General features: G+C 37.1%; 1 protein-coding gene across 6 annotated transcripts in view; it reads right to left on the reverse strand.

Moving 5' to 3' along the window:
* Positions 1 to 22,483, reverse strand: part of DLG1 (discs large MAGUK scaffold protein 1) — a 139,323-nt gene that overhangs the window by 57,811 nt on the left and 59,029 nt on the right. The gene's annotated exons all lie outside the window — the stretch shown is intronic.

Here is a 22,483-nt window from a genome sequence, read left to right on the forward strand (position 1 = left end):
AAGCTGGTGAAAAATTTGCAATTACTGAAAAAACCAAAGAACAAAATATATTTGGTATCTTGAGAGGTAATGCTAATGTCATTAAAGCATTCTTACATTTCAAATATTGTGCTTTAGTCTCTGAGTGTTTAAAAAGAGGAAGGAGGGGAAGAATCTAAATTGGTGTGGAAAAAAACAATATGCCTTCTGCAAAAGATGCTTCCTTTCTTTCCCTAATTTCTAACTCTCTCCTCTCTATGGGTTTCTCATCCCCAAGTGCTTCAAAAACCCTCCCAACCAGTTTCAAATTTTACCCTTATTATTTTAAAACTGACTCTGTTCATGGTACTTTAATTATTCTAGGGTCTAGTCTCATAAATTATTCATACTGTCACTGTATTTTCTCTTTGTGCTGTTGGTTTAGTATCCACTGAACCTTAAAATCTCCCTGCTCCTCCAAGCATCCTGGCAGTGTTCCTGTAGAGCCTCCTCCACTACCATGTGGATGAGGAGAGGCAACAACACACAACCATGTTCAAAGCCTGTGCAAATCCAAACGAAGACAAGACTGTCTGCACTCAAATGTTTCACAGACTACATTGAACTGATGCAGGCACTGTGGCAATCACAAAGAAGAACAAGGCAAGAAATGAAAATATTTTTAATCATTAGATAAAGAAGACCTAGAACTTCCTTCTAACAGAAGAACTATTATTTTATTAAGATACACAATCAGTCTACAAAGATTATATGACACAGGTACCTTGACAACACCTCAATAATATCCCAGAATATCACCTCAATGCTCTACTTTCCAGGAATTTTCAAGAAGTATTTGTCATTTTAGGAATTCTCCAAGCATACACCAAAGTAGTCTGACAAATAGAAGCTTATTCTCAAAATATTTTTCAATAAAGATGACTAAAGCATTCAATGACTCTGGTTTAAACATATACAAACCAATATAAAATAGAAAGAAAGTAGCAGGCCAATTAAAAGTCATCTTTTGAATACATGTGAATTACAACACTCAATTATGATACATTATTATATGTAGGAATGCATGACTTGAACTATAACTCACTTGCACAGATCTGCCAGCCTAAACTATGTTTGCTAATCTCTACAATGAAAAGTCATTCTGCTACAACAGTATAAAAAAGTTACTTGATATTTATCAAAGTATAATGATGTACTTTAAAATTTATATTTTAAAAAATCATTTAAGTGGTATGTTTACAAAAGCTAAGACAGCAATGCCTTTAAATGTTCAACTGAGTGCCTCCAAATCTAACACTACATCCAGATGTTGTGAAAAGTAAGAACATGTACATTTTCTTGTGTTTAACCCACACACAGTAAGTCCTTCAGTGAGGAAATACCAGCTAATATCTAGGTAAATCAGAGCACCATACACCTCCTCAAGGAGACAAACTAAGCCAGCAAATTCTGTAACACTGTTCTTAGTAAACAACAAAAAGATACACTTGGAGAACAAAAATCCAGTAAACTAAACTTTCCTTGCTTACAAGAAATTACTGTAAACCCCCATATTGTATAAAGTGCAGCAACCTTGATTGGAAAACATGAGAACAAGCATTCCTTTGCCAATCTGATTTTAATAATTGCTACTTTGATTTCCAGCAATAAAATACAAAAGGAAATTAAATAAGGAGGTCATTAGAAACAGAGGGGATAAAACTACAGAAAGATAAAAATGCAACATGCTTTCTACAGTTTGCACAACAATGCACATCTCCAGACCCGTCGTGTACAACACCTACCTTTCCTAAAGAGCAATTAGAGCACGAGCCATCAGACACCCAACCACTAGCAGCTTTTACTTTTGCTGTGCTTTTTGTAGGGCTCTTTTTCACACTGTCCCGTAGGTTTACAAATTTCCCTCTGTGTTTGGCAGACACAGGCAGGGTGGAGGAACTGAAAGGTGCCTGGGTGCTCGGTGCCCACTGCGGGTGCCGGAGCAGCTGCTTGGGCTGCGTGTGAGGATTTTGATGCATTTCCATTCTTGGGCTCCTCATTAAATCAGAGCGCTTGAGTGTTCCCATCTCACCACCACGAGTAGTCATCAAAGTTGCCACACTAAGAGTCCTTTTAGTTAAAAGAAAAAAAAAACCACCACCAAAAAAAAACTCAAATTTAAAAAAAATAAATAAATAAATAAATAAACCACAAAACACCCAACCAAACTCTAGAGGGAAAAATAAATGAAAATATATCTTCCTGAGGAAGTTAAAAAAATGTTTTCTAGATTATGGTTATAGGAAGAAACCCTACATGCTCTGCATTAGCTAGGTCTGCATGTTGTGTGCTCTCTAACTCTATTTAAAGAGCACCATTGAACCACCACACAACAGTCAATTTGCTGGGCATAAATAATCAATGCAATGCACAAATTATTGAATAGAGGGCAAAAGTCATCTGACTATTACAAAGAAGCTACAAAAGGTTATTTCTCCCATTAGCTCCTACAATCCCTCAATTTTTCTCTGTTTTACCACCTCAGGCTGAAGCCTGAAGGCTTACATCTAGAATTTTTTTTAATTCTTCTGCTTTTATGAATGCTTCATGGGGGCAGAAAATTAAGGAATTTACAAGAAGTTTATGATTGAAAGTACATGAATTGTGAGTGGGCAGATAGATACATTGTACAAAATTTCAACATTAAAATGTCAAAGAAAATAAATTTGTTAATACCATATTAATAAGAATTACTTTGTCTTAATAATTTTGAGTTGTATTTCCCTGAAATGTAGCAGCACCATGAAACCACAACTTTCAAGCACACATTGTTGTTTTTCAATTTCATTTATTTAATACAATTTTAATTTTTTAAAGATATTTAAATGAACATTATTTTTTTATTATTCATTCAATTTTTAATGCTAAGGATGCATTATCATCTCTATAATACAGTTTTATTCCAATATTCAAAACCCAAAAAGCTCCAAAATTAATCTCTCCCCCACTCCCCTAAAAAAGTACAAAAAGAGGAACTAGCTTGATTTAATCACATTGTTGAATATTTAACTTTAGCAGCCTATTGTAAACTTTAGAAAAAAGGAAGGGTCAAAGGTCCCAGCATCTATATGAAAATTGACAGCTAAATACACCTATATTCCCAGCCTTAGAGAGGAAAGAAGTTGGCCCAAATCAGTGGCTTCAGCAGGGACACAACCAACATCTGCACAGCATGCACCACCTGCCTCTTGCCACTGAGTCTGTTCTAGGAATATGCTGTGGATCTGAATTTCTGGTGCTGGGTGTGATGAGAATCAAGGACACCAGTCCATAGGAAACACAACTTGATTAGGTCAGCTGTATTTAGATAACATGGAGAGATTTCATCAGTTCACAGCATTAAAACAGTTATTCTCCATCTCACATCACACCTTCCTAAAGCAAATGAGAATATTTAAATTATGAGTCAGCAGAATAAAGGAATAGACATACAGATCTAAGTACAAACATCTCCAGTTATTTATAGCATGAATATTGAGAGATAAATAGGTACTGACAGATGCTCCTCTAATCACCAAGAGCTGCCATGTCTCATCTTCTATCCAGAAGGGATGTAATCAAGAGCCACAGAACATACCATTAATGCAATATTCATAATGCAGAGACAGAAATGTTTCTGGCTAGTGACAGGAAACCAGAAATGTATTGGCTGTACCAACATTCTCAGACTTGTGCAGGCACATGGCAGAGATGCCTTTGGTCTGTGAAGCATCCCAGAGCTGGAGGACTGGGTCTCCCTAATACATGTGGGCAGGTGCACCCAGGCTGCTCTGTTCCAGAGAACCCAGGAACCTCTGGATTTTGATACCGAAGGGCAAAGGCAGAGACGAAGATAAGTTCATGCTGTGAATGTGCATGAAGGCAAATAGTTCAAAACCAGCACATCATAACATTTTCTCCTTTGAGAAATGTCCACAGGTGCATTAATACTGAGCAGCTCTGAGGCACATTCTCCAGCCTGCAAGGATTATTTGGATGGAGCTGTCTTGTGTTGAAGCCCCTGTATCAGTATCTTCTTTGGCAACAGCATGCTAAATGGCAGTTTCTGTAGACCACAAACATTTCTTTTCCAGAGACATTCAAGACTGCATGAGGTTTAGCAGGATGCATTTATACCCTCCATTTTACTTCCAGATCAGTACCCAGCATGACATTGTCTAATTACTAAAATGTAGAAAAGAAGCAGAAGAGGGGCTTCGGGTATAAGGCTTTTCTCTTGCATACATAATAAATCCCAAAATACATGATGTTCCAGATTCAAAAGGAACACTTTACTCCTGGAGGCATCAACTTTGTTGAAAACACATAGACTAAGTAGTGTGTTCATTAAAACAAAAAATAAATTAGTTTTTAAGAGTGCTAAATAAGAAAACTGAGGGCAAGGGGAAGAGATGCTGAATACCACATTCTTGGAAACTCAGTTATCTGGCATCCTATATCCTCCTCCAAACAGAAAAGGGGAAGACACAATGCAAAAGATGAGGCAAAGGAATTCACATATCTGCAGTGTGTTTTCAGACCTTTTTACTTCAGTGGCAAAAGAACAAACATGATGCAGCACAAAACTACTAAGGGCGTGATTTTTTTTCTGGCAGTCATCACGCCTTTGGTCCCTGAGGTGACACCAATAAGGTATCAACAATTAAAAGAAAACAAAAACTTGAAGTCAATTGTAGTTCCAAAAGCAACAGTCCAAGCACCAAAACTCAGTCAAGGAACAAGATGTACAGCAAAAATACCTAACCCACACAGGGCTGCATGGTGTGCCTTAAGACTTTCCAGTGAAAAAGCTCAGGCTGCACTGAAATTTCAGTGGTATGCCAGTACAGAAAGTGACTAGGGCATAATCAAAGTGTAGCAATGCTTATATAGAACAACCATGGTGTAAAGAAAAAGAAAACATTACAAAAACAGAAGAAAAGGAAGAGAAGACAAGAAGAATGTCACTAAAAGAGATTGAGATATTTGAGAGGCACGGGATCAGTCTGCCTAATTATATTCACATGTGAGGTAAGGCAGAGTCTGCCTTGGAGTCACACTGGTAGAATAAAAAACTCTTGCAAAGCCGTGGGACACATACACAACCCAAAGCTATAAAACACAGTTGTGTAACTGAAGCTGCACAGGTTTGGCAGATCATCTTTTGACTGCAGAAAGCAAGTGTTCTCTGCAGACTGCTTTAATTACTAGCATGAGCTGCTCTAATATCAAGTGCTAAGTGATTTTTCATAACCAGAGGGGGTTCAAGATCAGGTTGTGCTTTCATATTAAATACGAACTCTGAACAATTTGTTGGTAATGCAAAGCTGAATCATCAGTATTTTATTCTTTAAATTACTGCATCAAATACACAGTGAACACTTTGCAGCAATCTGTTAAAGCACCAGCAATCTTCTATAAGTAGTTTTTCTTCAAGAATAATTTTCTTTCCACATTCTCTACCACCCACTCAACAGCTAAATAACAACAATAGTTGTAGAAAGGGAAAATAGTACTAATAGTTCACCAGCAACATCTTCTGTAAAAGTCTTTTTTAAAGCTTTGATGACCAACTTTCGTGACTTCAAAAAGCATTTCTAGTAGCCGGAAGAATGCTCCAAAAATAATTTTGTACTTCACCCTTCCTACTGCCTTCAAGCAGATACTATGAAATCAGCAACTTCTCTTAATATGACTTGACTGATGAAAACAAGTCCATATTCATCACCTCTTCTTGAAAGTAGGAAATAAAATATCTTCCAAAGTGCATGAAAGTTTAAAAGTGGTAAGAAAGTGTTTTCATCCAATACCCACTGACAAAGCTGAATTTAAAAGACATAAATTCTTTCTAGGGATATATAGTTTAAGGTCTGCAGTGTAGTTTTGTACTTTTTCTCTGAACTACATCCTAGAATGCCACAGGACATGTCACTAGTGAAGTGTGCTATTTTCAGAACTCTGCATCCATCTTCCTCAAAATCACAAAAGTCAATACTCATCTAAAAATACCTTCAGGGATTTATAGACCATTTCATGGAGTCTGACAGTGACAAGAATAAAGCACAACTGCCACTCATCCTCATTCCCAGTCCATGCTATCCAAGTGTGCTGCCCAGAGGATCTAACTCTGAACACACAGCTAGCACTAAACTCATGTACCATCTGTCCTATTCCTCCCTAAGCCAGTGCCAGCCCATGGCCTTGGCAAGTCCTTAGTACCACAACAACGTCAATGACTTGTGCTGTTAAGCCATAAATTTAAGACATGCATATTTTTCCTTTGTGTATTTCTACACTGCTTTAAACAAAATGTAACTTCAAGAGCATTTGAAAATGAAACATAACACAAGTACTTTCATACAGCCCCAACATTGGAGTTCCAAAGAAATCAAATAAAAAATGACCAAGTTTCACAAGAACAAAAACCATGTAAGAACCATCTGAACGTAAGCAATCATATTTCAAGTCAAGTTTTGAAGAATGTATCTGAATTTTGAGAACTGCACAGACACAAGCCCTAATTCAGACCAAGAAGGAGTCCTGTCATTGTTGGTAAACCAGTCTAGAGAGCAAAATATGCTGAATACACAGAATGGGAGTGAAACCACCAAACAAGACAATACCATTAATAGAAGAACAATGCACTATTACCTGACCAGGGGAAACGATAAGCTCGGTCAGGATGGCCTCAACCCATGGGTGGGTAGGATTAAGCCTTCCTAACATTCTGCACTGATGCAAAGACAACTTTGGGTTTCTGATTTGTGTTTCTGACTCCTACCCCTTTCAAGGGCTCTTGTTCTACCTTGCCATGGTAGAGCAAAGACTGATTACCAAGGTGTCCCAAGGACAAAGGAATAAAAACCCCTAGATCTTGACCTGGATGATATCCAGGTCTCCCCAAAAAGAGTTTGGACAGAAAGCATAGCAACAAAGAAGCTGAGTCTGAAGCCTGTCAGGGTCTGCCTACATAGGGAGGCGTAAGTTAGCAAACACAATGGTTTAACAACAAGATTTTGAGGACAGGCAAGTTCATCTTGGAGCTGCAACATCAGCTCAGGTGAGTACTGTAACAAAGATATGAAAGTTTTTTTGGATCCCCAAAAGGAAAAGACATACTCACCCAGAACTTGTGGATTAAAAGGACTAATCTGAATGCCTGTGACCTCAGCTCCCACATTTTTCAGAGTGAACCACAGCTCTTGAAAAGCTTATCTGTGTGATCAGACTATTTTAAAGAGACATCATTAGCACGTAGATATTCTAAATTGTAGGGGTTATTTGGTTGCTTGATTTTGTGTTGTTAGGGGTTTTTTTTAACTCAGTCAACAAATTGATTCTCTAACCTAGTTTCCTCCTCAACCCCACAGCATTTTGCAATGAACTCAAATGAACTTAAAACTCGAAACTTAAAATATAAAAAAATAGCTTTAAAGAGGGGGAAACCAAAGATAGCAGAATATCAGTAAAATCACAGATGGTGAGGATGACCTGAACTGATTTGAAGACAAACACACTGTGTATTTACACTTTCAATTCTTCTCTGTAGTCTTTATCTACAAAAACACCTTAAGATTCTCATGCAAATACAAACAACAGTATTGACAGAAGAAAAGTTTCAGCAACCAACCTTTTCTCTCACTGTTAAGATCAAAAACTGGGCTCTTGCCTTTTTATACGAGGTATTCAGAAAGACTTTATTCAAATTAATTTGTCCTGTCTCATTTCCCAGGGACTGAGTTTAATCTCAGGCATATTCCAGATCCATAACATTAAAAATGCACACAAAGTTAATATTGTTTTAATAAAATTAATTTGTGGCTTTTGTTTTTCAAATACTAAGCAAAAGTCCAGTACTGAACCCTTTGCAGTAGGTCAGTCATCTGTATTCACCAAGCAACTCAACACTCTAAGCTCAAAGCAGAATCACAAGGCTCCTCATTAAGTTCATAAGTGCTATTGAGAATGAATTTAATGCATTTCATTTGCAACTTAAAGCAAGACCTAGAAAGCTCCTTTTAAATAACATCAGCCTTAAGAATAATAGCTTTCATTATAATGCTAATGCATCCACAAAGAAGCCCAAGCAGGGTTTTAACATCAGAAAAAGCCAAGACAAAGCAAAAACATATTCTAAGACTCTACTATAGAAAAATAATGGCAGCTCTCAGGTGTCAATATTTTAGTTTTTGATATTCACAGTAGAAAAGGGATGCTGTGCTAGGAAACTCAGATGTGAAACTGTTGACTCCTAGGAACATCATTAAATCAAAATACAATATTAAAGGTTGGGTACTACTCACATGTTTCTCAAAACACATAATTTGCAATCATTTTTCAATTATTCAGGAAATAAGTAAACCTAGAGAGAATGCCCATATCTATTATCTTAAAAGATTTTTATAAAATAAATAAATTTGCCCTGGAACACTAAGCATGAGCAGAACATCATTTACCTCACCTTAATGAACAGCAAACAGAAAACCACACCAGAAAGTCATCTATATCAACCCATTAATTGAAATCCATTAGTTTCCAGGACATAAATGTCAGGAAAAAAAGGAAAATTAATTACTCAATTTATACTTAAACTGGCCTTATACTAAAGCCACTCCTTCATTAACAAAAGGCTTTGCACATATCAGTGGCAGTAGCATTTTATCTCAACACATGTTGAATTCTTCACAAACATACATTTACTACAGTCCTGATGGCTTCTTATTGCTACCCACAACTGCCAGCTTGGTACCTCAGCTGATTTCATTCCTATTTCCTTTAAAAAATATGCTGAATTCTCTTTCCAACACTGTCTTATATTTTAAAAAACTTTGAACAAAATGCAGAAGAACAGGTCCCATAACCCCAACTCTCCTCCCCCTCATTATACTACAAGCAAGCAGAAGCTGCTCTTTGACTGTTGAATCCTTGCCACTAAAAGAATACTGTCCAAGTTCATGAAAACTCATGGATTCAGCATTATCAAACACACAAGTCATCTCCAGCTCTTGGAATCGCTGTACTGGAATAGGCAGAAACCTTTGAAAGCCTTCAGATGAAATATCACAGCTCTTGGGCCTGGGTTTATACTCTTCCCTAACCCTCTGCTCTGGCTGCTGCTGAAACTAGGGCACCAGCTTGACAGACATGCCAGTAGTTTTCTTCTGCAGTTTTTCTTTTCCAATGAGCAAAAAAGCAAGTAAAAAATATATTTTACAGTATATTCTACTTCATATGATCATGGTTGCTGAAGTTGAAGGACAAAAAGTTGATAAAAATTGAGCACTGTGACAAAGGTAAAAAGGAGCAGGTGAAAAAATACAATGAAACAAGAAAAATTACCACTGAAAACTATGAAATAAAAAAGTGGACTAACAGGCAAAAACAAATTAAGTGGTCATGCTATAAACATATAACTACTTACTTGCTTTAAATTTCAAGAACCAGAAAACAAAATGTCTATTTTTTGTGCTGGTTTCTGAGGCTCAAAGCCAAATTGAAGTTGTCAATTAAGTTTTTCAAGTCCTGCATTACTTGAATTTAAGTGACAGAAGTAACGTATCGTAGAAAAATTAACACCAGACAAAACCCAACCTGCCAGCACTCCTGCCATTTCCCAACTGCACCAGAACATAGGATGAACCATCTGTGGTTCCAAGATGGGCAGCATTGTATCTACTGTACTTAGGAGATGGTATAGCAAGAAAAAGGCAAGAATATTTCTAATTCAGAAATGCCTTAGGGCAACAGCTGTGAATTCACCTGTTACTTGTATAATTAGTCACATTCTCTGAGACTATTAATTTAACCTTTCCAGATACATTTCAAGATTAATTCCTGCCACTCTGATCCTCTCACGACTGACGCACTACTCAGGGGATGAATCCATCAGATCACATTTCCTTATGAGACTTTGAGATTTCTAGGTCAGGTGATCATGATTGCTGAGTGACAAATAAAGGCCAGAAACTGAGATTCTATTCTCTGCATTTAACTTGCACTCTTGCCAGGCTTCCAAACATCCTCTAGACATTTATTCTAATTCTTTTTTTTTCCTAGTATAATTTATTCAAAAACATCAAATAACACAGTGCACTACAGAGAGAAATAAATTATTCTGATAGTTTATGTCCCTCTCCACTGGAAGAAGCAGCACTCCACACAACCAGCAAAAGCTGCTATACTGGATGAGAGCAAAGGCCTACCTGGTCAAGAGTCTTACCAGCAGTAAAAACTGACAGATGGGCAAGTAGGAATTAGACATATGCCCAGTAATTTTCCCAGAAAGCCATCTCAGAACCTGACAGTCAAGGTCTTCCTGAGCCACTCTCTGTAACAGCTTTGTGCCACCTGCTCTTTGCCAATCCATTTAACTCTGCTTTTAAGTAATTTTCTTTTTGAGCCTTCAAAGAGAGCATTTCGTCCACAGTGTTTTGTGTCAGTGCTTTTCACAATGTTAGAAGAAATTTTACAGGACAGATTCAGAATTAGGTATCTATTGCAGAATTTCTAGTTGAGAACCCTCTTAACTTCATTTCTATTTTGTCTATTTCATCATATTTCCCCCTCAGGTTTTTTTTTCTGGTTTATTTTTAAGCTATCTATCCTTACAGATAACTAGACTGATCCTCTTGATACTTTATAGCTCTTTGCCTTTTTACTTATGCTATGTCCTTTCTAAGACAAGGAAAACAGAACCTCCCCCAAATTAGAATCATACACAATAAATATACTCAGATCATCTGTGTTATTTGCTACTACTTCTTTAATAATACCCAGCATTTCATTTACCCTTTCTGTTACTTCATGGTATACTAAGGTGACATTTTCACACAATCATCAGTGATAACTCCAAAGTCTCTTTCTTGAAATACTTCATTTGTAGCCTATAATATCCCTTTTATCTCATGGCATCATTAATTTTAACAGACTTTGATCCAAGAAGCACAGCTGTCAAAGACTTCTGTAATTATAAAAACATTCTCATGACCACATGTTCCCATGTAGATTTTGATCTATGTGGTCTCTGTTTTCAAAGATGTCTGGATGATCTGCAAGTCCTTATTTTCCCATTATAAAAAGAAACTGACTTGTCTTAAGAATACCTGTCTATCCTTCTACCGGTTGATTCTTCTTTAATAATAAAGAATTTCTCAAATTCCATACAATAAGGAAATCAGACCTGCTCAGGTGCAGTCTCAGCAAGTACAGCTTTGCTCCTTTTTAAAAGAGCATGGTATGTGCCTCTTCAAAATATCTGTTCTAGGAATACCAAGAGAGTTTAAACAAAAGGGTCACACACAACATAACAGACAGTTCAGCCATATTAAACACAAGTTTAATAAGAAATCATGAATAAATGTCATCTCCTATTGGTCACGTGTTCCTCTGAACACATTAATCTAAGTTCTATTGGCACTTGAATCTATTATTTTTCATGCATTAAAATGAGTAGTAGGAAATACTCTGAGCTCAAAGCTGGGACCGCCCTAGCTAGTTTTCTGCTTGGAGATAGGCATCTGCTCTGGCATTCCACACCTATCTGGGAATATAATTTTAGGTCTGTACTATCACCACCTTCATCAGCAATATTTCATGGTCACTTTGCATAGCACTCGATTTAGCATCTAACTACTCAAATGCTGTTCTATAACGAGGCTTAATGTGCTCAAAGTCTAAAAAGCTGTACACAGAATTTCCCCTGCATTCATCTTTCTACATTACAGAGTTAAAAGGGAAATTAAAAGCAGCAGCAAAGAAATAAAAGCAATAAAAAGAGGTATTTTTAAAAATATATAAATTGCTTTCTAGCAGTTTACAGCTTTCAAAGAGCAGTTTAAAGCCATTATATCAGATGATGGATCAGAGATTGTGATGTATTTTACATTCTCAAGTAGAAACTTTATTTGTCATTTTACTTTTCACATAGGAATTACTAATTTATTACCCTGATTTTGCAACTACATCTTGTCCTACTAAGCTCCAAAATGTTTATTATGTTGGTATCAATCTTAAAACAAAGTTTTCTATCTGATTTGGGACACAGATGCCTTTTTCTACTAAATAAACTAGCTGTCTAGTTTCTGAAATCTATCCCTACATATTTATAGTCTGTAACCATATAATCTCCTGACTTTTCTTCACATGAACTAAGCAGAGGTTCTTAAGTTTTCATTATATAGCAAGTGTTCCTGAATATCATCTACAGTTATAGGACACTTTTATGAACACTCCAATCACTTATCATGATTTCAAACTGATTACCCTATATGCTACAGAGAGAATCCAGAGTTCCTTCTCTATCCAGTGGGAAAGCTGACTCCCTTCTCACCTGCTACACCACACTGGGTATTCAGATGGAGTTTGTTACCTAAGAAAAACAAGTACAATTTACTTAGTAAATTAAATCTGCTTTGAAGTAGAACTGTACCCCAGAAGCACAAGCAACCTCTACTCCCCTCCCTACTTGCTATGAAAGGCAAACACTGCTACCTGGGAGCAACAGAACACAGGCTCCTCAACTGACTTCTGCAGGCATCAGTCTCAGAGAAACAATCTTGAATAAGCAAACACACACACTGTGAGGCAGCACTGATAAAGAGAATACAAGATGAGAAGCCAGAAGATTCATCCAAAACATTCCCACGGTACCTCAGCTTCCAGGAAGCACCACACAAAGAAGTGGGACAAAAGTGAAAATTCCATCATCAACAAAAAATCCTGCATTATACCTGCATGCCACAAAATGCCTGAAATCCTATTTAGAAGACTGATCCAGCTGCATAATACTAGTCTCCAATAACAACAATACTAACCTCGATACAGTTTAAAAAATGTTGGTAACTTACAAAACAGCTCAAAAGCTGATTACAATCAGCTTAAGCTGATTTCAAGGACATGAAAAAAATTAATAAGCAATTTTATTTTACTAGTGTTCTGGGGTTTTTTCCTATGAAAAGTATGTATAAGGTGATCTAATTTTATGGAAATCATTGCTTAAATGTATCTTTCCAAAAAGACTGCTGCAAGGGTCAAGAATATACAAAGGAAACACTACAACACAGCAATAGACTGAAAATTCATAAATGCCAAGATCAGCTTACAAGAGACAAAATGAGTCATAAATATCTGTTATCTGCCTGGAGAGCACATAAGCTCAAATACATCCCAGTGTGCAGTTAAACACCAACAAAAAGAGAAGGGCAGCAAATGCACAACAGAAACAAGCTGTGGAGCAAGGCTGATGTATTAGACAAGTAGGTTATAGGAAACAAGATGAAATTCAATACTGACAACAAGTCACATGGAATAGCAGTAAACTGCACAGAGACACCCTGAGGAATACCAAACTGGAAAACAAGTCCATAAGTGCTTTGGTTGGTGGCAAAGGGTTTTTTTTAAATTATACAAGATAGACAGAAGGGAATCCTTGCTCTGCTTTCAGAGGATTCTTTCAGTCCTTCCAAGTATGCTCTTTGGATATTGAGCCTTGTGTGTGGAGCCACAAAAACCTGGTACATGGAAGGAGGCCTTATGTCTTTCAAAAGGCAAGTGATAGAACTGCACCAGTGTGGGCATTTTTGACAGTTTCTGAGGAAGTGAACCATCATGTGGTCAGATGACCATGCTGGTCAAGTGGGGATTAAAACTTTAACAAGTAAAAACTTTAACGGTAGCAGCATTTTCCAGTAGGCAATGTTGGCACAAGAAAACTTCTGTGGCTCAGAAGAGTCAGGCAGCACTATTGGTCTTGGAGTCCAAACACACTGATCTTGGAAGAAACTCCAATAGTAGCAAGAGGTAACCACTTAAGAGGCCAGTGGATGATCCCAAGTAAAAAAAAAGGTATAGTTTAAAAGATATTGCAGCTGAGTATATCAAAGATTAGGCAGTATCTTTTCTGTCACAACAAAGTACTTTCAGGGAGAACATTGACATAATTAATTTTGATCTGTATAGAACTGACTGTTGCTAATGCTGTTTTGGGAATAATCAGAAAAAGCAGATCCTCAAAAGGATTCAGGGACAACTTGCTAGGTGGTGTGGTATTAACAAGCCATCAAATCTCAGCTTCCACGACAGATAGCACAAGGTTATCAGCCTTTGTTGTGAAATAGGAATGCTCCTATCCATACTGTAAGAAATAAAATGGAGGAACAGTGGCAACTGATCAAAAGGATTTCTCCTAAATTCTAACTGGAGAAACCTGTAGAGCGTTCTTGAGATCAGCTTTAGAACTATGCAATCTTCACTTGAATTAAATTTGGAAAGACTGATTAGAAGCAGCTTTAAAGGGAGCATCCTTCCTCAAGGGAAGATCCACTGGGACCCTGCTGCTACAGAGCCATTACATGATAAACAAAATGTGAATTATGTGGTTATACCAATAAACAAGAACAAGGCACTTCATTTCAATTGCAGATGAGAAACATAACATGAGGAGGCTGATGTTTCCCGTGCATTGTTGTCTTTTGTGGATCTCTCAAAGTAATTCAAAATTGAACTGTATTGGAAATGCTTCACAATATGATTATTCTTGAAGTTTAGCAATCAGCAGCATGTTGAAATTAGTTTGAATTCTCTCCCAGGGTGAGGAGTGATGGACACATCCTTCACTCAGGCTATCATGCCTATCTTAAAAAAAAAGGAAAAAAATAAGGGAATTCAAGAGCCTAAATGCTTCACTGAAAATTTTAAAAAGTAATTGTTATTCATCAGGAGGAATTTAAGTTCCTTTTTTGATTTGGAATACAGATAAAAGCAATGACCCAGAAGAGGTTCTAGGAAAAAAAATCAAATCCTTGTCAAAAGATACTGCATAGCTACTGTGCACATAAAGATTCTCATTTCTCTTGTTTAACAAAACAATTTCTCTCCTTGAGCTTGTATAAATCCCAGAAAGGCTGTGGACACAAAGTTTACCAGAACTCTGAGCTGGGTCTACACTAGAAGTCTTAAATTGCACAACAGGATACCATGTCAGCTCCCAAACACAGATGCACAGATCATTCTAAAAGACAAGGTCATGTTTTCTAAAAACATCTAAAGAGCTTCTGTTGAGCTAAAATCTTCAAAGCAAAGGAAATATCCTGCCCATTCCTAATCATAATGGAGAGCTCTCTTGATGGTGTGGACCAAAATAGAAGAACAGGAAGAAGACAGTTTTCACTTTAGATTCACTTTAGGTTCTGTCAGACAGTAATTTAGATAATAATTGTATTAAGTGAAACATGTACAGCAGCTTTGGCAGCAAAACAGAAATGTTATACTAGAGGAGCCATGCTAGAGCTGTTCAGTAAGCTGACAGCTGGTGAAAGACAGACTGGCCTGAATTTGACTTTCAAAACACTTTGTCAATCAATACAAGCCTGAACTGTGAGGGCAACTATCACAATACAAAATAATTTAGAAAAGTTATATAACAGCCCTGAAGAGTCCTACCTTTTTCACAGGCTTCCATGCACTGGGCTTCATACAGCAAGAGCTTGTTAGTCCACTTGAGTTATTAGCTGAAGACAATGGATTAAAAGGGGATCCAGTGTCTGCCTTGCCTGAAGATTCAGACTCTTGGGCACAGTGCAGACAGAAAGCCCCGGCAGTAGCAGCAGCAGAACTCCAAAAGCAAAAAATTCTGTGTCTCCTTCTTTGTTTGCCAAATTTCTGGCTCATTCTGGGAAAAGTAATTTTCTTGAGATACAATGCAACAGAAAATTATGTTACCAGCGCTGAGGGAGACAGAGGTGTGAGAGAACAGGAAAGAGAAAGTGGAAGGTAAGCCCCTCTGGCAGGAAGCAGTGCCTGCAGGTAGCTGGAGCACCACTCCCCCAGCTCCTCTGAGCACTGCGGTGCTGCAGGTGATGAGCTGAGCTAACCTGCACATGCCAGCACTGCAGTCACACAGCACTGGGAAGGAAGCAGCACAGCCCCATCACTGCACAGGCCTGACCCCAGCAGAGGGGACCACTGCCACAGCAGGGAGCCAGCAGGATGCTGACAAAGCCTACACGGCATTACATGAGTCATGCCAGGTATTCCTAAAATGTATTGATACTGTTATGATTTTGAAATTGCCTATCTCTAAAATGTCAAGCAAATTTCACAGTCTCGAGAAGTTTTCATCTCTACTGGACACAGAAAATGACTACAAAATGATTGAAAGGTTCCAGAGAAAGTCGTCTAATGCTTTGGTTAAAAAATTGGAATACGTATTAATGCATTCCTCTCACAGAATAAATTCATACTGCTTTTATCACTGGTACAATACCATCTATACCATCTTACAGAAAATGCAACCAGTGGCAGAATAATTTGCAAAATAAACTCATGCTTTTACAAATGTGTGATTTTACATAGATAAAAACAAAAAACAAGAAGGAAACTTAGTATAATAAAACCCATGATTGTTTCAGAAGGTGCATTGTTATAGAGAAAATCACCCAAAGCACATACTATTTAAAGCTGCTTTCTCCTGACCTCATCATAATATTAGCAGCAACAATATATAAATACTTCAATATATATCAAAATACGGAAGGATAATAAATATTGCCCAAAGAAATCAGTTTTTCAAGAATATAAGAGGGATTAGGGTAGAGACCTGACTTTTTTAATCATTGTCATTTTTACACACCTGACAACACCTCTATGGGTGACTCGACACAGCATTTTGTACATGGTAGAAGTACGTCCATAATATTCCAATGACTCAGAGCAATAGTCTAGGATTAATGACACAATAAAACTTTTATCAAAATCTTGAAAGGGAGATTCGCAAAGTCGAGAAATGACTAAGCTCAAACAACTCACAAAAGCAGTTGATAAGCTCTGCAATTTAAAATGAAGTTTTTGAAATTGTTAAGCAGATTTCAGATGGTTTTTCTGCCCTGATACTTTTCATCTTTCCTAAAATATGCCCTAGAAAGTAGAAGTAAAAATGAGCACAGGATATACAGGAGCTAAACAATTTTTTGGTATCAAATGCTGCAAGTGTATGCTCAGTTATGTGCTAAGAACTGCCTCCACGCATTGCTGTTAGAACCAGTTTAACAACATGTGGGATTCAGACAAATCAGTTTCTGCATTTGTAGCACACCATGGGCCAAATACCAACAACTAAAATGCTTTCTGAGAGAAGATAGCTGGGATTGACTGGCAAAAATAGGGGCTTCTCAGAGCTCGGGAAAGCCTTCAGGAAAAAGCAGTGCTCTTGATGCAGCTATCATCCTTGATTCACTGTGCATATCTCTTGCTAGGACAGCACTTCCAACTACCCAGTATTTGTCATTTGCATAATGGTATATTTACTAAGCTCATGGCCCAGTTATTCACAGTATAAACTTGTTGTATGCCTGGTTTTATCGTTGCCTTCCATTTTTATAGCACAGATTTGCTTTTATTAAAAAAAAATTGAAATTTGTTGACAAAAATTTATACATTGGCTCCTAATCAAATTGCTTAATTCTTCTATTTGAGTGACTAACACCACATCACAGAAAATGAGAAGGAAGAAACAAAGTCCTCGAATTCCTGAGCATGTTAAGTCTGCTTGTAGGACTCTTAAATAAGTCTGGTGTGGTTAGCTGGGCACCATGTACTTGGACATTCATGCATTCTTTTGGGCATAAACCAGAGGATAACTACAGCAAAAAGCAGTGCTACCCTACCCATCATCAACTTCAGCCTTGCCTCTTTGGGATACAAGACCCTACTCAGAAAATACCCTACCTCAAAATCCAAAGTCCTCTTACCACCTTGCTGGGCCTAGGGTGACCCAAGCAGGTTCCACAGAACAACTGACATGTGCTGCCCCATCTCCAGAGTCATTTCCCTTTCTCTGGAGATGGAGGGAGCAAAGCAAGCAGGGCCATTTCATGCCATGCAAGAAAGCCAAGCAAATTAAGGGACAGCTAAAACTGGGGACTTTGTAACAGATTCACAGGGGAAGCAGGAGACAACTCCTTCAAAAACCATCAAATGATTTTGTATCTGTTAGAAATCATGATGTCACAACAATAAGACTCGATAAAGCCCATGATAACACACAGAATTTCTACAGGCCATGTTAGAGAAGTACATCATATCTAATTACTTATTTGCACTCTGTAGATGTGATTACATTGAAATGATGGGGATGTCTCTCAAATGAAGAAATAAAAGGCATCAAAAATGTTTAGAATACTACAACACAGAACACAAACTGAAGAGAACTGAAAAACAAAACTGCACCACAATGAACAACCTCCAAATGCCTTTCTCTCTCCTGAGGCTAGAACAGCTGCAATGAACGATAAGGTGCGATGACAGTACAGCATCCTTCCAGAGGAAGTGGCTTCAACAAGCTCTTATGTTTTTAATGCACGACTTCTGGATATGCTCATTAAGGATTTTTTAACAACCACTCAAAAATATTTTATGTGTTTTCCCTCCTTCTGACCATGAACATGTATAAGCAGTTCTTTTTAATGAAGAACTGTCAGAACTATAAAAAAATTTGGCAGGCTTTTCCAGAGGTAAGAAATCTTTTTCATAACAGAAAAATAGTACAAACACTGGATATTCATGGAATCACTGCTTTGGTTTGAAGAGATCTCAGGAACTTTATCTGGTCCAGTCCTCACTCAAAGCAGAGGATACTCCATATTTTATTTATGAGCAGATTTCTAGGCCTGACTAATCAGTCCAAATGCAAGTTTCATGCATTCCCATATTGCTTCTTCAAGCTTGAAACAAATGATAGCGATTATAATTTTTCTTCAAAAGGTTAATACTGTATATTTTTACTTTTAAAAAATCCTCAGGATTTAAAACCTAGTATGTCTACCTAATGCATCACTTGGAGCTGTAAAATGATCCACTAGAGAAACTACAAGATACATCTTCCACATCATGTACAAGATGCAACAGGAAATTCAAAATCCCCCTCTAAGCTCTCCTATTCATTGTTTACTCCAAATTCCTAAGCAAATAAAGGTAACATAAGCAGACTTGAGAGGAAGTGCAAGTTTACCATCTTTGAATCAACTACTAACAGACAGAAAGTATCCTAATAAAGTTACAGTATCTTAGTGTAACAAATTTTTCCTTCTTTTATAAGTTTTTGTAGTATTTCAGGTTAAATCACTCAAGACATCTTGACTAATGATGAATTTCACTTGACAGTAGCAAAACAAACCTAATCTCCCATGTTTAAATAATTCTGACATTTCAGCATTGTTCCATAGGTCTTAGTCATATTTTCCAGAGAGATACTACTTTTCTAATGCCAGTAAGTTTAAACTTCTCTCAGTATCAACCTTAAGTCATCCAAAAGCCATACAATTGAAATTTAGCTTGTTTGCTTTAACCTGACTTTGAATGATGATTAACACAAACATTTCATAGAGCAGATTTTCAACAGTGAAGTTGAAAAATGTCATATTTTTCTTACAGACTGCACTACTGAATGTACACCCTGTATGCAAGGGAGACATTCCTTCATCTGTATATTATTAGTAGCTAAAAAACCTAGAAAGCTGTGACAGAACTGAATTTGTGCTACCTGGAGTTAAGCTTTCAAATTATTTAATTCTTTAGATAAAATTCCTTAACCATTAAAAACACAGTCTATTTGACTTGACATCGTACTAGAGCTACGAATTGATTTTTTTTAACCATGTTGTTGCCTTCCAGAGCTAGGCAGCAGAATGCAAACTACATTTTCAATACTTCACTGTTTCATTAGGATATCTCATCTTTAAAATTGCTGCAGGCTCATTGCTTGCAAAATAAATAAAAATCAGACCTCATTTAGTGTTTCCATTTCATGCTTTAATGCTAGAAATTATACAGAGCTCTTTAAAATATGAAAATGAAAGCAGACAGAAAACGCCATTCATAAATTAGAGATTATATGAAATCATGCATATATAAATAACTGCTCTTTCTGACTAACAAGTAACCAGAAAACATGCAGACACAATGGTTTTAATGCGTGGCATATTACCTGGGTGGAGCTGGCAGCGACAGAAATGCAGTCAATGAAGCCATGTCTCCGAGTGAAAAATGCCACTATCTGCTGCCACCGGGAAGGCTCAGTCCGTAACTCATCTGTTGAGCCTTTCTTTGCCCACTGCTTCTGTTTGGGGCCTACAGAGCTGTGGCTGGAGGCAGCGTTGCCTCGACTGGTGCGAGAATAGAGGAGTGTGTTATTTCCGAAAATGTAATTCATCTCTGCAGCTCTGCAGGTGGTTGCCAGGCAGTCTTAATTCCCTACCAGCTGCTGAGTGGTGAATGAGCAGGGGGGGGAAAAAAAAAAAAAATGCAGATAGAATTACAGCAGCATCATTTACAAACCAGGAAAACAAAATTCTTGCTAGCTGGTCCTATTTTTCTTCAAAAGCTTTCCACCTCTTACATTCCCTCGCTATCTGTGATTACAATGAATATAATCTTGAGCAATTAAAAAAAAAAAAAAAAAAAAAAAAAAAAAAGCAGCAAGCAAAGGTTTTCCTTATTTTTCCTTTTCAGAATGCACAGAATGAAAACCTTGCTTTCTCTTCCTAGCTGCCAACAGATATTCAAGGGAAACTGGGTAGCAGGTACAGTACAACGTTACAAATTCACAGCTATGAGGATGGTGGTGGATGATAACAGCTACGGGGTGGAGAAAGCACAGATCAAAAATAACCAAGTTTCAATCACTGCCTGTAGAAATATCCAATGGCATCTTTTCACTTCCTTGACTGCATAAATTATGAACCTGAAGCAAACAGAACAGGGAATGTAGAGCAGAACTGCATTTTTCACTGATTCTGTCTTTATGAAAACATTCAACAGAGCAAAATGACTAACATCATGTTCAAAAATATTTAAGAAACAACTATTTGCTGATTTCTTCGTATTTTTCCCTGTTCTTTTGTGCATAAAACAACTATAGAGAGAGTGAAGCACAGTGCCACAAAACAATCATTCTGTGTTATATATCAGAGGATGCCTAGTGCAGTTGTTGTACTGTGGTTTGGGGTTTTTTTTAATCCTCAAGAAAATTAGAGATCTAAGATTAAACACAACAAGTCCACACTCTGTCGTTCTTATTGTGTGAATGTGTCAGTTCATAATACCTATGTAACATATGCCCAAATTTCTGTGACTACTGCAAGCATATTAGGAAACAATATATATATCTTTCTGACTACACATTACTTCCGAAAAGTAGAAGAATAATTCAAAAACAAAAAATTCTTACTATTCACTAATGACTTTTCAGTACGATTATTTTGATCTCCCATGCACACAAGTACTACTGTTATAGGTTTTCTCTGTTCTCTTCATAGCAAAAAATAATTCAGAATAATTACCTGAAAGATTATATGGAACTCAAATCACCTTACAGAACTCACCATTCAAATTTTTATAGCCAACTATTTTTAAAAAAATCCTCCAGCTCACATTGGAGGGATTATTTTGGAAATCAGTTAAATGTCAAGCTTTCAATAGCAGCGCATCTCTTGAAAGCCAAGTTATCAGAAATATTTCTACATTATTATAGCACCAAGGCAAACATTTTTAAAGTAGAGAACTTTCCATATGATAAACAAAGGCAGAAAAATTCCTTCAGCCACCACGTACAGCCACATAATTCTAAAAATCCACTGGTTAAGGATATGCATTTTAGTGGAATTACCAAATTCCCTCACATACTTTTTGAGTTGCAACATAATCTGCTGTTTAACAAATTCTTACTGACAGCTATCCTAGTCTGAATAACAGTTTTTTTCCTGCTGGCTTCTCTTACAAGCAGAAATAAGAAGTACATTAATTGAAATCTGTCGTAGCAAGATCAATGCACCATTTACTTCTACTCATCAGCACAGCTCCATAACATACCACGTGTCAATATTCTGAGCACACCTTTCAGATAGACTTTATTAATATTTATAAAACACAATGGCTTATCACTGCAAGTCATATGAAACTAGGTCTGACTTGTGCAGTGTCCTTAAAGCTATGAGCAGAAGATAGATAATGGAGGCTGAGAAATGCCTGAGACACAGTAGATACAATGACCCTTTTAAATGAAAAGGCTTTTCATAATAGGAATTTTTTCACAGGAAGACTGCAGAACTTCCTGAGCTCTACCTTTTTCCAGACACAAAAAAAAATACCTAGTCTGAAAAATGCTATAAATTTATTACCAGAGAAACTGATTAATCCCTGCTATGATTGAAGGTGTTTGGAACAAGGTATAAATGACATGTTTTGAGTTGCAAGTTTTTTTCTAAAGAGTCAAGGTGAAAATATTTTTCATCTTCTTCTGCATATAGCCTTGAATGTCAACACTGCTATGCAGTTTATTAAATATCTTAGAGCCCAAAAATTTGTCTAACATTCAAAAGAACTTCTTCAAGAATTCATTTTTCTCTGTTTCTCCTCATAGGCTCCAAACAAAGTCAGATGGAAGAATATTGTGCAAAATTCTGCAAGAAAACACCACAACACATGGACAAGAAAT

Source organism: Oenanthe melanoleuca, chromosome 9 (assembly GCF_029582105.1).
Source record: "Oenanthe melanoleuca isolate GR-GAL-2019-014 chromosome 9, OMel1.0, whole genome shotgun sequence".
Classification (NCBI taxonomy): Eukaryota; Metazoa; Chordata; class Aves; order Passeriformes; family Muscicapidae; genus Oenanthe; species Oenanthe melanoleuca.